At 43.1% G+C, this 15,298-nt stretch overlaps 1 protein-coding gene and 1 non-coding gene across 2 annotated transcripts in view; one reads left to right on the top strand and one right to left on the bottom strand.

The window, feature by feature from the left end:
- Positions 1-15,298, bottom strand: part of LOC125995037 (interferon-induced protein with tetratricopeptide repeats 3-like) — a 148,804-nt gene that overhangs the window by 14,849 nt on the left and 118,657 nt on the right. The gene's annotated exons all lie outside the window — the stretch shown is intronic.
- LOC125995431 (U6 spliceosomal RNA) lies at positions 14,619-14,725 on the top strand. Its single transcript, XR_007490964.1, has one exon. It is a non-coding gene; the product is annotated as a U6 spliceosomal RNA (small nuclear RNA).

Genomic DNA, 15,298 nt, shown 5'->3' with positions numbered 1-15,298 from the left:
GGGAGTTGTTTGTTTGGGGAGGGCTGGGGCGGCAGTTTGGGCTACATTCAGTGATGCTCAGGACTGTCATTGCAATGTCTGGTGTTTGCATATTTGGTTGCAATGTGTTGGACTTGGGACACTCTCGGGCAGTGCTGCTGGGCACCCAGTGACAATATGGAGAGGTTCTAGGAATAGAACTTTGACCTCACACTGACAAGGCAGAAATATAACTTTAAATCACAGCCTGGGGTCAAAGACTTTTTGGAATCAATGGATCTCTCTCTGTCCCTCCCTCTCCCTCTCCCCATCTCTATCTCTCTCTCTCTCTCTCTCTCTCTCTCTCTCTCTCTCTCTCTCTCTCTCTCTCTCTCTCTCTCTCTCTCTCTTCCTCCCTCCCTCCCACTTCCTCTCCCTCTTCTCTTTCTCCCTCTCTCCTGTGCTCTCCTCCCAGCTGTGCTTAGGGATCACTCCTGGTGGGGCTCAGGGGACCATATGGAGAGCTAGAGATAAAATCCGGATTGTCCACATGAAGGCAAGTGCCCTACCTACTGAGGCATCATCTCTCTAGTAGGTTGGTTTGTTTTTCAAATGTTCCCAATGGCAGAACACATACATGTCTTCTTTTTACAATTCAATGTGGGTATTTCTGTCCAGGACAGAAATATTTTCATTTATGCTTGACAGTAAAGTTTTTTTTGTGTGTGTTTGTTTTGTTTTTGGATCACACCTGGCAATGCTCAGGGGTTATTCCTGGCTCTATGCTCAGAAATCACCCCTGCCAGGCTTGTGGGACCATATGGGATGCTGAGATTCGAACCACTGTCCTTCTGCATGCGAGGCAAATGCCTTACCTCCCCACAGGAAAGATTTTTGTCCTTATAAACTATACTTAGCATTAGTGTCCCATTTATTCCTTATCAGGGAGGCAATCATGTAGGTCATTTGTGTTTGTTTTGTTTTGGGGCCACACCCAGTGATACTCAGGGGTTGCTCCTGGCTATGCACTCAGTAATCTCTCCTGGCTTTGGGCACCATATAAGAAGCCAGAGATCTAAAGGGAGGTTCCTGATGGCTCAGTTGCAAGCAAGGCAAATGCCCTACCACTATCGCTCCAGCCCCTCTTGTCATTTTATTTAAAAAACAAAACAAAGGGGCCGGTGAGGTGGCGCTGGAGGTAAGGTGTCTGCCTTGCAAGCACTAGCCAAGGAAGGACCATGGTTCGATCCCCGGCGTCCCGTATGGTCCCCTCAAGCCAGGGTCAATTTCTGAGCCCTTAGCCAGGAGTAACTTCTGAGCATCAAATGGGTGTGGCCGAAAAACAAAAACAAAAGCAAAACAAAAATAAAACATATTCATGCAGCCTGCAGTGCAATTTCAGGGTAATTTGGTGCCCAATTATCTAGTCTAGAATTTATTCTCTGCATATACACAAACCACACAATTACCACTATCTGGGTTGAAATTTGAAATGTTTGCGGTAATTTTATCAAAAAAAACCATATTCATAACTGCAGCTATCAAGATTACATACAAATACATGACGCATCAAGAGGAATCTGAATATAAGAAATATCTTTTTTATTTTTAGTACTTTAAGTGCCATGGTTACAAACATGTTTAATTGGGTTTCAGCCATAAAATGCTCCCCCACCCCTTCATTTGTAACAACTTTATCACCACCAATATCCCTCATTTTTCTCCTCACCCCACTTCCCTGCTTGTTTTCAAGACAGGCATTGTATTATTCTCTCTCTGTCATTGTCATGGTAGTTGTTAGTGTAGTTTTTTTTTTTTTTATGGGGGGCCATACTCAGTAGTACTCTGGGTTATTCCTGGCTATGTGCTCAAAAATTGCTCCTGGCAGGCTCGGGGGACCATATGAGATCCAAGGATTGAACCCAGGTCTGTCCCGGGTTGGCCACATGCAAGGCAAAAGCCCTACAGATGTGCTATCTTTGGCTATAGTGTAGTTATTTTTTTAACTGCACTTACCACTCTTTGTGATGAGCTTCATATCATGGGCTTATCCTTCCAGCCCTCATCTCATTGTTTATGAGTATTACTATACTGTCTTTTAGTAACATAAGGAATATGTTAAGGTAAGCAGAAACCTAATCTTCCAATCAAACATTGGCCTCCAATGCCAAGACAGCAAAGCCACAAAGGATGTGTGAGTCTGTTAATAGGCAGTTATCAATTATGAATCTTTGCAGGAAGACTGAAAATGGGATATATATGACTACATGCGTGAACTGCTCTGTTCCTGGGCTCCAGGGTGCCAGAGCTACAGGCCCTCAGTGTCAACCTCATCCTCCTGGTAGCCAGAAACCTGAGCTGGTGTCCCTGGGCAGTTGCTGGACCTGCATAGTGTCAAAGGAAGTGTTCACCTGAGCAGGTCTGCCCTGAAGAGCTCAGATCAGCCAGTTACCCGTATCACCTCACAGCAGACTTTTAAGAGCTCATGCATGGGGATGGCTGAGCACCTTCAACTGAGCTGGAGCCTGGCCGTCATGGCGAGGTGCAGTGAACTTACAGAGAAAGACTGAGAGGACCATATGCCCTGGCCCCCAAATAGGGGGTGCCCAATTCTCCTGACTTGGTGCCTGAGGACTCTGGATTCTTGGTAACTTCAAGAACAATGTGAAATATAGATGGATAAGAATGGGATGGATGGATGGATGATGGATAGATGAATGGATGGATATAATGTAGTAATATATATGCATATATACATCTGGAGCACTGTTTTCTACTAATAATGAGTGAAAATAGTAATCTTTTATTACTACTGATGAGTCAAAAACTTGCCAACTAGAGAATTGTGACAGCTAGAGACAGGAACAAAACAACTCTAAAAATACACCTCAAAGCAAGACCATCCCGATCATTATGCTCAGATTGGATAAACTCCTGCATTCCTGTCCCCCCATTATTCTCGGGCTCCCAAACAGCTTGTTCCGGAAGTGAGTCATTCCTTCCCTCCCAAAAGTCAGCTCATGGTCAGGGAAGTGGCTGATTTCTTTATCATCTCTGGCTCTGGCAGGAACAAATAGCTTAAGCTTGAAGGGTTATTCCTTAATCAAGGGCCTAATTTCTTCTCCAAGCATTCAACAGCTTGCACGAATTCTCCATTCTTTTTATGAATAATCCTTGCTGAGGACCAATAACTAGGTGCATTTTTTGTTTGTTTGTTTGTGTTGTATTTTGGTTTTTTGGGTCACACCCAGCGGCGATCAGGGTTTACTCCTGGTTCTGTGCTCAGAAATTGCTCCTGGCAGATTCAGGGGAACATATGGGATGCCGGAATTCGACACCCCTGTTGGTCCTGGGTCTGGCCACTTGCAAGGCAAATGCCCTACCCACTATGCTATCTCTCCCAGCCCCCACTAGGTGCATTTTTGAGACTCTGACTTTCCAATGTGTTCTGCAGTTGGCATTTCAATCTTTTCATTCTCACTTGACTGTCGGCTTCCGGGCCGAAAATCAAATTGGACTGCTGTGTCTGCAGCCTGTCTTAGAGTCACAATCCTTCTGAGTGACTGAGTGAATCTTTCCAGGGAGGGGAACTTCTTGTTGAAATGATCTGGTAATAGTCCCTCCTGTTTCCAGGAGCTTAGTGAGATCAGGTGCATCAAGAGGATTGAGGCCCCTTCTCAATGGCATTTATCCAAATACTCCTGTGCCCCCCCCTTTTTCCTCTACTTCCTTCAATCTTCTCCCTCATCCTGTTCTGCATCCAGTTCTTTTTCATTCTGAATTTGTTTGCCTTTTGCCCAATAGCAGCATGCAATCTGGTTGATAGAGGTAGCAAATTGTTTGGTGTGGGACTGCAGCATCTTTTGAATGAGTTCAATAGCTGTGTCTAGCTCACCTTTAATTTTGTAAAATTTGGCTGCAATGCGAAAAACATCATTTTGATGAGGAGTTTTCTCCAAGGCCTCCTTGACTATTCTCTCTCCTTCATCTTCTTCTCCCATTCTCTGCAAGGTTCAAAGCGTGAAGAATTCTAATGTACTGATTGTCAGGATTCAGCTCAATAGCCCGATTTAAAACACTATCTGTTACTGGCTTTGATGGTTTACTGTCCAGATTAAACTTGGCAATTGCCAGTCCACAAGAAAACTCTGGGTTGTTAGGTTTCTTTTCCAAAGCCTTCTCAAAACAAACTTTTGCTCTTTAGTTTTAAATTTTTCCACACCTAAGCCATGTCCACCCTTCCTCACTGTTCAGCTCAGGACACTCAATGCTATAGGGGTTAGAAAACTTCTCACACACCTGTTTCCACCTTGTCCACGTAAGCCTGAGGCTTCTGGGAGTCAGGGCCCAGGTGGTAGTATAGACACAGGCATAGTTTCCCCAAGGTGCTCCACCAGGTTTAGATGACCGTACCAGACCGGCTTGGTCAGTGTGCTCTTGCTGGGTGACTCTTCAGCTTGCTCAAGGCATTTCCAGGGCGGCCTCGTTCTGACCCTCTAAAGTGTTTGATGTAGGCCAGCATGTTTCTGTACATTGTGACATTTTGAACTCGGGGTTTTAAAGATTTCACATCTGCTCATTCACTCTCTCTTTCAGATCTCTGGGATGCCTTTTTCCTTAAATACGTTCCAGGTGACTGTGGCATTTCAGCTGAGGAAGAATTTCCTCCAGAGAACTTTTGCCCTCACCCTATGAAAAAAATAAATACAGTTACTGTGATGTTAACTGCCAAGCACGCAGCCAGTGATGCCCAATTTCTGGGTAATTTGGTGCCCAAGTAATCCTAGTCTAGCATTTTTTCTGTGCATATATTTGAGGACTTCCTCAAAGGGACCCCCCCCTAGCATATGCACTGCATAGATTGAACAACAAGTTGCTCTTTCCCTAGGTACATAGGACATTAGCCCATCAATAGAGGGTCCTCCTGCCAAGATGGAGGAAAGATGAACTTGCTCTCTTAGTGTGACCTTCTGACACTAGGGTGTGGTCCTTCTCTGCTCTCAGACTGTGACTCTACATCATAGTGCTCCTGGTTCTTATATCTTTGGACTTGAAGTAGGATCACATCGTTGACTTCTTTGTCTGTTTTAGGTTTTGGTCACACCAAGCAGCTCTCTAGGCTCTTCACTCAGAAATCATTGTTTGCGGGCTCAGCGAGACCATATAGGATGCCAGGGATTAAACCCAGGTCCATCTGGATCAGCCATCGTGCAAGGCAAATACCCCTACCGCTGTGCATCACTCCAGCCCCAAAGTCATTGCTTTTTTTTGGGTCCTTAGTCCTATGTTTCTATTTTCTATGTGTTTCTTCTCTGTCTGTCGAAAGAACCCTGACTAAAACATACTTTCTAGTTTCATTATTGTCACTCCCCAAACTAATCTTTCATGGCTATGGTGTACAAGAACCCCACAAAGCAGGTCCCCTTCTACTATGTGGGTTAGATTTGCAGGGAAGCGCATCATGTGATGTGTGTGATACGGGGAAGAATGTCTTCCAATGAGAAATCTGGGTTTCTCTTATTCTGAGCCAACACTGGTTTAGATCCTCAGTTTTCACACAGACCTGATAAGACTGCTCCTTTTATTGATTTGTTTGTTTGGTTTTGATTTGGGGGCCTTACCCAGTGACGCTCAGGGGTTACTCCTGGCTATGAGCTCAGAAATAGTTCCTCGCTTGGGAGACCATATGGGATGCTGGAAAGCGAACCAAGGCCTGTGCTAGGACAGCTTCATACAAGGCAAACACCCTACCATTTCACCATGCCTATAGTTCCCATTGAAGTACTGATAAGTGGGGCAATAGCAATAGCACAGCAGATAAGAACATTTACCTTGCATGGGGCTGGCCCAGGTTTTATCCCCAGCATCACAAATGGTTCCCCAAGTCTGCCAGGAGTAATTTCTGAGTGCAGAGCCAGGAGTAACCCCTGTGTAGTGCTGCTGGGCATGGCCCAAAAATAAAAGAAAAAGGGAAAAATGAAATAGTGGTATTTATGCTAAATACTGGTTGATTTACTTTACTTGATTTTTCTTTAATGTTGTATTTGTTCCCATTTTGTTTCTTTTTACTTCAAAATAATATATGTTCAATGTGCGTAAGAATTTGTTCTGGGGCCAGCGAGATAGCATGGAGGTAAGGCAGAAGGACGGTGGTTCGAATCCCAGCATCCCATATGGTCCCCTGTGCCTGCAGGGGCGATTTCTGAGTGTAGAGCCAGAAGTAGCCCCTGAGGGCTGCCGAGTGTGACCCAAACCAAACCAAAACAAAACAAAAAGTAACGGGAAAAAAAAAGAATTTGTTCATAGCTTTTTTCAAACTATAGTCCGACCCTCCAACGGTCTGAGGGATAGTGAACTGGCCCCCTGTTTAAAAAGTTTGAGGACCTCTGATGTAAGCCTTGAGAGCCTAGAATGTTGATTTAATCATTTCCACTTCATTTTCCCACCTCCTCCCTACAGTCATACACAGCCGGATCGAAACACTCTACCTGACAGAGACGAGCTCCCCTGAGAGAACGAATTGGATCTGAGAAATAAACAACTAGCAATATTGATAAATGTGTTTACAGTTGGAAGACACCTAGGGAGATCACAAGCCTTGCTTTACTGTGTCACTGTATCAGCACTTAACCTGTGTTATCACTCCTTACTTGCCTGTGGTTGAGAAATATTTTATACTGAATTTGTGCTTCTCTTATCTGAAGATGCTTAGCACCAAGATTGGGAGAAAATACTTAAGATATCACTAAGCCCATATTATTTTCAATTTCAGATTCATAGACTAGCACAATTTTAGAAAAAGTCAAGAACAAAATTGGGGGACAGGGCGGTAGCATGGAGGCCTTGCATGCAGAAGGACGGTGGTTCGAATCCTGGCATCCCATGTGGTCCCCTGAGCCTGCCAGGAGCAATTTCCGAGTGTAGAGCCAGGGGTAACCCCTGCTGCTGGGTGTGACCCAAAATCAAAAAATTTAAAAATAATAAAAATGAATAATTAAATTTATGATTAATTCCTTATTAAATTAAAATTTTATTTTAATAATAAAATAAGCTGAAGCGCTCACCAACATTGCTGAACCAAAATGTTACTGTTCAGTATACAAATCTTGAGAGCATTCCATCCTTACCAACACTTGACCTGATGTTAAGGGAAAATTTATGAAAATAGATGTGATAATAACTCAGATAGGTGATAGATGCCTGGTAAATCTTTCTCCACTCCCACCTTGATCAGATATAGATGCCAGTTAAGTGTTTCTCCACCCACTTTCTTGATTCCCTTAATCTGAAATTTCACCTTGGGACATCAACAGCCTGCTGCCCTGGTAACAGTCAGCCAATGCCCTTCCTAAGAGAAACTTGACATATTTGAGCAAAAGAATGGACTTCTGCTCGCCCTTCTAAGGTTCTCACTTTATTTGAAAAAGGACAATCTCAACATCTGATTGGACATTGTGTTTGAACTTGGACAAGGGATTGGTGCATTCTACAAGCCCTACTTTCCAAATCGACCCTCCTCCTAAGGTTCCTTAAACCTATAAAAGACACCTTCCTAGATTGCCTGGGCCTTCCGGTTTCGGTCTTTATGGCAGATTCTGGGGCCCCAGCTAGCTGAACAATAAACCTGATTTTGCTTATTGCATTCTCTGAAGATTCGAGGTCCTTATTTGAGGCAGTGGGCTTTCCTGGACCCTTTAACACTAAATGATTTCATCATTCCATTTTGTTTTCCCACCTCCTGTCTACAATTATACACTGTACATGGGAGTGTCAGAGAAATGCTCCTTTTCTCAAAGAAAAACAAAACCTGCCAAACTATGAAACTTAGAACAGCACTGAGCAGCTTATTCGGGAAGATAGCCAACCAGGCATGCAACTTCTTGACCATAAAACCTGCTATAGGGCCAGAGAGATAACATAATGGGTAGGACATTTGCCTTGCACACAGCTGACCAAGGTTCGATCCCCGGCATCCCATATGGCTCCCCAAGTCTGCCAGAAGTGATTTCTGAGCACAGAGCCAGGAGTAAACCATGAGCACCACTGGCTGTGGCCCACAAACAAACAAACAAAACCTGCTAGATCCTTTGACCTTCCTAAATGATCTTTCCTAATCTTTTTTAAATCAAGGTTTGGAGAAATGAGCAGTAGAATTCTTCTCAAGTATATATGAATATTGGTCTAGATAGATCATGTCAGGCCACTGAACAAGTCTTAATCGATTTATGAAGACTGAAATCTTTTCTAACCACCAAGTGTGAAATTAGAAATCACTTGGAAGGGCCAAAGTGATAGTATAGCAAGGTATGGCCCTTGCTTTGTCTGTGGCCAAGCAGGGTTCAATCCCTGGCATCTGATGTGGTCCAAAAGCTAACTAAAAGTAATTCCTGAGTACAGAGCCAGGAGTAACCCCTGAGCACAGCCAGATGGGGCCAAAAATCTCCACCACCTTCAAGAAGAAACCTCTTTCAAGAAGAAAATTTGAAAATTCACAAGTATATGAAACTTAAGTGTACACTGAATAACTACTGGGTCAGAAATCATGAGATAAATAGAACATTTCTTGAGACACATGAAATTGAAACAGCACGTCCAAAATTCATAAGCAGAGTCACACATATCAAGCTAAAAAGCTTATGCGCAGCTAAGGAATCTAGCCACGGGATGAAAATGCGACCTATTGAGTAAGAGAAAATTTTACAAGTCATTTATCTGATATGTAATTAATGATATTTAAAAAAAAGAACTTGAATAAAAACAATTAAAAGGCAGGCAAACAGTTCCAAGAAGACATACAATGGGTCAACAGGTACCTGATCATTTTTTTTCCTAATCATTTATAAAATGCAAAAGAGGGGCTAGAGTGGTGGCGCAGCAGGTTCAGACCTCAGTTCAATTCCAAGTCAGACAGTCCCCCAAGCCAGGGGTGATTTCTGAGTGCAAAGCCAAGAGTAAACCCTCAGCCTCACTGGGTATGCCTCCCCCACCAAAAGAAAAGAAAATGTAAAAGAACCCCTGAGCATCCCAAGTATGGGCCCCTGCAAAAACAAACAAACAAAAAATGACTATCAATAAGATAGCTGAACTTAAATGTTATCTTATGTATTAAAGATATCTGTACTGGGGCTACAGAGATAGCACAGCAGTAGGGTGTTTCGCTTGTATGAGGCCACCACAGGACAGATGGTGGTTTGATTCCTGGCATCCCATATGGTCCTCCAAGCCTGGCAGGAGCGATTTCTGAGCTCAACATCAGGAGTAACCCCTGAAGCATCGCCGGGTATGACGCCCCAAAAAATACATAAAAAAGGTATCTATAGGCAAATGTTGATTGCAATAACATAGGAACCAAGATATGGAAACAACTTACATGTTTATCAATGGCTCAAAGAAAATGTGACACCTCTCTTTTTTTGTTTTGGGATCACACCTATCAATGCTCAGGACTTAGTCCTGCTTCTGCACTCAGGGGAACAACTATGGTTTGCTGGAACTTAAACTGGTGAGGGTCAACACTTGCAAAGCCAAGTGCCCTACCCCCTCTACTAGCATACCATCCCCCATATCTATTTATCTTAATATCTAGGTAACATTCCATCAGACAGATTCCATCTAGATAGATGTAAATCTGTGATATATATTATTTATTCAAAAGAAAGAAATTCTGCCATTTGTAAAATACAAGAATCTATCTTGAGGGCAAATGCTTCATGAAATGAACCAAGAGAGAAAGACAAATACTATATAGAATCATTTAAATATAGAATATTAAAAAAAAGTCACAACTCATAGAAAGAAGAGAATGTTCGGAACTGGATTAGAGGTGGGAACAGAAGAAATCGGGAGAGACAGTCAAGAGGGCACAATTTTCAGTTATAAGATGAATATAGAGTCCAGTAAGTAGGGCCTTTGCTGTGTATGTGGCTGACTTGGGTTCAGTCCCTGGCAATCTATATGATTTCTGAGCCCACTAGATACAGAAATAGGAGTAAGCTCATTGATATGATCCCAAAGCAAACAAACAAATATGAATAAACTCTAAAGATCTAATAAAATATGATGATACTGTATTATTTAAATAAAACTGATAATAGCATTAAGTAAAAAAGGTTAAATAATAGGAACAAGGACTTTCCAGAATAGGGCTTGGTAAATAAGCATTAAGACAATTTAAGCTACTGGTATATTTTGGAGAAAAGTTATGTTTTTGGAAATGGCTGATACTTTAAGTCCTCACTTTAAACTTTGTTCTATGGGATTCAGGCCAAAGGCAGAAGTCAGGAAAACAGTATGCTCTTTTTGTTTTTTAAAGAAGGGGCAGATGTTACTCCTCTTCTCCTATTTCCTGTTTTGCTCACCTTGAGAGGTGGACCTGGCACATCTGGGGGTCTTTGGCACTTTGGCTTCCTGTTGTGCTCACCAGGAGGATAGAGGATAGAGGGAGAGATTCAGGGGGGAGAGAAGAAAGAGGATACAGCAAGAGAGCTGGCTGGTAGAGAGAGGTTTGAATACAGAGCAGCTTACAAGGTTAAAAGCTGAGAAGCCACACATGGTGGCTAGGGCCTGAATAAAGTTGATGTCTCCTGGAAACTGACTGCCTGTGGATCATTTCCTCACTGCCACCCTGAGACCACCAGGAGGTGGAGTGGTTGCAGGTTCCTGGCCTGGCCAGAGAAAAGCCTCACCACCCATCCATCCCACCATCAAGGACTTCATAATTAACATTTTTTTTTTCATCAATAGCACAGCGGTAGGGCAGTTGCCTTGCATGCAGCCGATCCAGGACCAACAATGGTTTGATTTCCCACATCCCATATGGAGCCCCCAAGCGTTCTAGGAGTGATTTCTGAGCACAGAGCCAGGATTAACCCAAGTGCCATAGCCGGGTTTACCCAAAAACAAACCAAAACAGTAAAAGAATCAAACAAGGACAGATAAGTCTATGAAAAGTAACCCAGAAATCCAGCTTTGTGGTAGAGTACATTCCTGGATTTGAATGTCCAAAAGGAACAGTCAAAAGTCACACTCAAAATTACACTCAAAATTAGAACTTGAGCTGTGGAGATAAAGACTGTTTGGCTTAGTGTTCCCCTTGAAGCCTGTCCTACAAAAGGAAGACTAATAATAGACAAAACCCCCAGATCAATACTCTTTTTCAGATACCTCTGAGCATCAGATACCTTTGAGTATTACACATATCTCAGTAGAACTTACTGACCATCCAGTGCACACCAACCCCCATAAGCGTTTTTTGTCAGTTCCTCAAATTTATTTGGTCTTATTTCCCTTTCAGGAGAGAAAAAATACACTTAGCATCCCCCTGGAAATTTACCTTCTGTAAGCAAACAAACGAACCACCAATAACATCTAAGGTTATTCTCAATTCCAAAAATCATTCTTTCCACACACACACACACACACACACACACACATACACACACACACACACTCACACACACATACAGTTCTTTCCCTACTATCCTTTGATGACATTTGATTGGTTCTTGAAACAGCAATGGAACCCACCTTTGGGGGTTTCCAGCTGAAAGAGGTTATTTCCTCTCATATATAAAACTTAGAGTTAGCAAACTGCTCTGCCCCTCCTGTCAATCTCTCTCATTTCAGCTCTTGTAAACCAGCTCTATATAGGAAAGAGTTTTATGGGCCTAGAGCTTGACTATGAGAATCACCCACAGAAATAAAATACCCATATTGATAAAGGTACATTCATAAAGTTCATATGCAAAGAGCCAAGAATTAGCCTTCACCTCAGACACTATTCAGAAACTGCATTGCATAGAAGGATGCTTTGGGCCCGGAGATATAGAAACAGCAGTGTTTGCCTTGCAAGCAGCCGATCCAGGGCCTAAGGTGCTTGGTTCGAATCCAGGTGTCCCACATGGGCCCCCCCGCCCCCCCCCCCCCGTGCCTGCCAGGAGCTATTTCTGAGCAGACAGCCAGAAGTAACCCCTGAGCACCGCTAGGTGTGGCCCAAAAACCAAAAAAAAAAAAAAAAAAAGATGCTTTGGTCTTATTTCACCCACCTCATGTCTGTGGAAAACCTGATATTCAAACTGCTATGTTCTTCAGAAATCTTCCTGGTATCCAGTAAGCTGTTTTGAGTCTGAAAGAGAATTTAAAGGTTGGGAGAAGTCATATGACACTTTCCTTTTTTGGGAAAGAAACAAAACTGGGAAGAAATAGAAACTGAAACTGAAACTTAAAATCAAACCTTGGAAAAGAGGGCGGGGATATAAAATAGAAAATGAAGGGTCAGGGAGGTGGGGTAGGCAGTAGGGCATTTGCTTTGCAAGAGATAACCTAGGACAGACTGCAGGTTCGATCCCCAAGTGTCCCATATGGTGCCCCAAGCCAGGAACCCCTGAGCGTCACGGGTGTGCCCCAAAAACAAAAAGAAATAGGAAATGAGTCTCAGGTGCATTGGTGGAGATAAAAAAAAAAAAAAAGGAGGAAGTCAACAACAATAGAATCAAAAGCCCCAAACTCTAACAATCTAAACTTAAAATGGGCCTGTTACACAGACAGGCCAGGGGGCTAAGGGTGGAGGGATAAGATGCACGCTGGAAACTTTGGTGAAGGGAGGTCAACACTGCTGGTGGGAATGGCCCTGATTCACTGTCTCTGGATGCCTGAAATCCAGCTATGAAGGACTTGTAATTAAAAATGGTTTCAATAAAAATAAAGAGATAGGAAAATAAACTGAAACAAAATCAAATATTGGAAAAAAGAGCACAGCAGTTAGGGCATTTGTCTTGCACGTGGCTCACCTGGGTTTCCAATATGGTCCCCCACCCAGCCTGCCAGGAGTAATTTCTGAGCAAAGAGCCAGAAGTAATCCTTGAGCCCCACTGGGTTTGTCCCCCAAAAAACAAACAAAAGAAGTGGAAAACTCAACCCTGAAATCTGTGAATATTCAGTTCAACTTCATTGTGCTCACTTAAAACACACACACACACACACACACACACACACACACACAACAGGTTGACTGTGAGCAAGAACTATTGAAGAAAAGGGCAGATTGATATAAACAGATGCGACCTCCCCACCCCTTACAGTTCCAAAGACACAGACAGAATAGGCAGACTGTTCTCAGCAAAAGTAATTTTTCTCCTCCTTGGGGCTGGAGCTGTGGCGCGGAACGGTAAGGCATCTGAATTGCCGGCGCTAGCCTAGGATGGACCAAGGTTCGATCCCCCGACATCCCATACGGTCCCCCCAAGCCAGGAGCGATTTCTGAGCACATAGCCAGGAGAAACCCCTGAGCATTATCAGGTGTGGCCCAAAAACAAACAAAAAAATTTCTTCTCATTTTTCAAGTGGCAAAGCCTTGATCACTAACTGCCAGAGCTCACTCCTAGCATCCTGGCTAAAAGATCTACTTGAACCTGATCTTTACAGCTGGGGTGGACAGATCCAGACAGGATCTGAGCAGGAAGCCCCAGGCTCTTCACAGCCAGAAGAAGTGGAAGTTATTGAGTTAGAGGACACAGTAAAGGGTGTGTGTGTGAGTGTGTGTGTAACTGCCTCTGCTCCTGCCCTTTACCGGGAGAGAATTCCGGCCAGCAGCTTTCTCTCAACCGGGACAGAAGGCAGAAGTCAGCTACAAATAATTCGCGAGTGTTAAGCTCTTTTGTGAATACCTAAAAAATTAAGCTGCAGAAGTTAGTAAAACGCTCATGGTAACGTATGCCAGTCGAGAGGATTTATTGGGGGGAGAGCAGGGTTTTTATGCCCTGCTCCAGTGGGAGGAGTAGTAGCATAGGATTGAAACATAAACCAATCAGATTTGTACAAGTACAACAATTTTAACCAATGGGAGCATAAACACATTTTGATGGCGGGAAGGATAAGGAGGAACCTGGCGGGATGAGGGGAGGGGAAGCAAATTCTTAAACAAATAGCTAATTGATATTTACGCAAATACAATTTTTTGTTTAGCCTATTTTCCATTTAAATCTTTCTTTTGTGCAAGCAATAAGGATCATAATTTACAAAAACATATCTGCTTGAGAGCAGGCACAAAAACAGGTTCCATGGAAAGGTTAAGGAATCTGGTTAAGCCAGATTCTTTGTGCTGAGATAAATTTATTTGCAGTTTTCTGTTGGTTCGGGGCTATGCAAACTTTTGTGGCTTGAATCAGGCAGGCGGTGGAAAATTCATTCAGAGTTCCTTTGATATGTGGGGTGCTCGGTCTCCCACATGTGTGTGTGTGTGTGTGTGTGTGTGTGTGTGTGTGTGTGTGTAGAGAAGTGGAGGGAGAATGCCTGAAACCTACTGGTGAACTAAGTGCAAGAAATTTTCTCTAGGAAAAAGAATATGGGTTTTGATGGAATAAGAATATGGGTTTCAATATGCGTTCAACAGGAACAAAACACCAAAGCCATCTTGAAAGTAACATAAAATCTTATATTCTGAAGTTTTTACTTTACACCTACTTACAATTGAACATAGGTCAGAGGGAAAAAAGGGAAACAAATTAAGGGACTGGAAATTTCCACCAAAACAGGGGGAAAATATGCTTGTCAAGACTTTCTCTGAGAAGCAGGAGTATGGTGATGAGGCCCATGGAAGACTTTACAGTTCAGAGCTCAGAAACAGCAGGAAGAACAAGGAAAATCAAAAATACATGGTCGGAGTGCTCGCTTCGGCAGCACATATACTAAAATTGGAATGATACAGAGAAGATTAGCATGACCCCTGCTCAAGGATGACAAACATAACATGGTTGGAAATGGTGCAGATCCACATAATGATCAAACCAAGACCCAGAAATCTTGAAAAATTAAAGTGCTTGTGCATATACTAATAAAAGCTTGGACAGTCGATTCCATGTACATTGTGTAAGGATGAGTCAGAAAACAAATCAAACTAATCTAAGAAAAAGGACTCCAAGGGATAATAATTCTCCAGTCAGGTACAAAGAAGGGTCTGAGTTTGTCAGAGTCCCAAGCCAGAAGGTGCTCCCTAAGTGGTCCCCGGTCAACCTAAGTCTAGGACACTGCAGGCAAACCTCCATCTTGAACTTCAGAGTCCTTAGACAAGGTCATCCTATATCAGTTAAGAGAGTGATAGACTGAAATGATGCAAGAGGAAATAAAATCAGTCAAAGGGAATGCTAACCACCCTCATCCACTTTCCTCAGCTGCCTTCTTCTGGTCCCATTGACCTACCTCCGTCCTAGCTCTAAATGATTGAGTGCCCAGTGAGGACCCCAGCTACGAGTTGCTCTAGGGCCCAAGGCTCCTGTCCTAGACCAATGATTGCAGTTGTTTCCCATGATCTCTCTAAAGCAGAAACTCTTCTCAGGCTAGTGTC

Source organism: Suncus etruscus, chromosome 17 (genome assembly GCF_024139225.1).
Source record: "Suncus etruscus isolate mSunEtr1 chromosome 17, mSunEtr1.pri.cur, whole genome shotgun sequence".
Lineage (NCBI taxonomy): Eukaryota > Metazoa > Chordata > Mammalia > Eulipotyphla > Soricidae > Suncus > Suncus etruscus.
Note: the sequence above shows the minus strand (reverse complement) of the source record. Positions and strands in the feature narration are given on the sequence as shown.